Raw genomic sequence first — 1,595 nt, 5'->3', positions numbered from 1 at the left:
AGAAGTCATTGCTCTATACACAGCTCATGTGGAACAGGGAAGCTATTTAAATCACACTAACACTACGTAAGTATAGTGCGCGATATCAACGGCGTCCGAGACTGACAATTTTAATTGCGGGAACTGATTAGAAGGCACAAGAGCAACTAAAATGATGTTTCGGAACAAAAATGAAAGCAGAGATCGGCTGCTTTCAGCGACGTACCTGAAGTCGTTCTTATAACCAAATCCCCGTACCGAAAACTTTCGATCTTTAACTATCTTTGCAAAGAACTGCTATTGGATGTTGGAAATTTCCAGGATGTCAACGGACTCAGTTCAATGGGACCACGTGTTTGTTTTTCATGTTTATTTGGCATCCGACTAGCGCACATCAGACACAATATTCTACATTGATTGCTACTTGATTTACTGAACCCAATTAATTTATTGGTTTATATATTGCCGATAACCAGCTCAGCCAAATACTGCATACAGGCAATATACTACCAGTAGTATAGTAAAAATAACCTAAGGCATGAATAGGCGGCCCGGTGAAAAAATGCATGTGAAAGACAAGCAATATTATGATGACTAACCAGTCATAACTAAACATTATGGCCGATTGTATAATTTGCTATAGCAATGGGCATGTTGGTTGCGTGCTTTAGTTAGCTCAAAACAGGACGTAGGCTAAACTCATTCGGACCTTTGAGAACCTCATTGGCGCCGGGAATCTCTCAACCGGATTTTTCCTCCTTTTTATAAACCTACAGTGGTGCCGTGTTGAGAGTAATAGTCTTAGATTAAATTAGACCAGCGTGATTTTTTTCCTCTGTGTACGGCATGGACGAGAAGCCACACTACAAACTGTTCATTTGAAATCAAATTGCAACTAAATGCCCTCCATTTATTCATCACTAAGACGAAGCTATAGTTTGTGCATAAAGTCTCACTCTAATCTCCCGAATCAATAATACAACGCAGTGACGTTTAATATCATGAATGTATATTAACCCGAACGCCTTGTCCATTCATTCAACGAATGAATGAATTAGCGAACGAACGGATGCGAAGTTCGGCTCTTTGACAAAGTGTTTAGAGTAATTGAGCGATTGATAATCCGTAATACCGTCAAAAAGAAGTTGATGATTAGCCAAATTTAGCTATCTTAACGAAGTAAACGATATCATCATCGTGTATGGAATTGGGATAATTACTGCATTACGAACTAGCGGCAAATTCGTTCACGGTCGTATACAGATACACTGAGGCAGTAGTCGAGAGCGGACGGATTTTGTTAGTTGCCCACACAGACGAACGTCCCACGCACGTTGAATGATGATCGTGATACCATTACGCTAATTAACATTACGACAAACAACAGCCGGTAATGCTTAGTTCAGGCTCCCCAAAGGCCATCGTTGTACATAGATATACACATATATATATACACATGTATGTTTGTATAGTCTTAGACGCGTAATGTAGCAACAGCTAACTAGAAAGTTATCATAATTAGATAATTGCTAATTGTTATTGCGTTTATTTTGTCCGATAGAGGAATGTTTTCTTTTTTTTTAAATGTGTATATCTATATATATATATATATATCT

The 1,595-nt window shown here is 38.5% G+C and overlaps 1 long non-coding RNA gene across 1 annotated transcript in view; it reads left to right on the top strand.

Annotated features, from left to right (window-relative positions):
* Positions 1-1,171: 1,171 nt before the first annotated feature.
* The window catches only part of LOC111260915 (uncharacterized), a 1,659-nt gene continuing 1,235 nt past the window's right edge, over positions 1,172-1,595 (top strand). The window contains exon 1 of the long non-coding RNA XR_002680632.2: positions 1,172-1,369. This is a non-coding gene — a long non-coding RNA (uncharacterized LOC111260915). The remainder of the gene's footprint in view (positions 1,370-1,595) is intronic.

Source organism: Varroa jacobsoni, unplaced genomic scaffold (genome assembly GCF_002532875.2).
Source record: "Varroa jacobsoni isolate VJ856 unplaced genomic scaffold, vjacob_1.0 scaffold_490, whole genome shotgun sequence".
NCBI classification, from domain to species: domain Eukaryota; kingdom Metazoa; phylum Arthropoda; class Arachnida; order Mesostigmata; family Varroidae; genus Varroa; species Varroa jacobsoni.
This window is presented reverse-complemented; position numbering and strand designations above follow the sequence as displayed.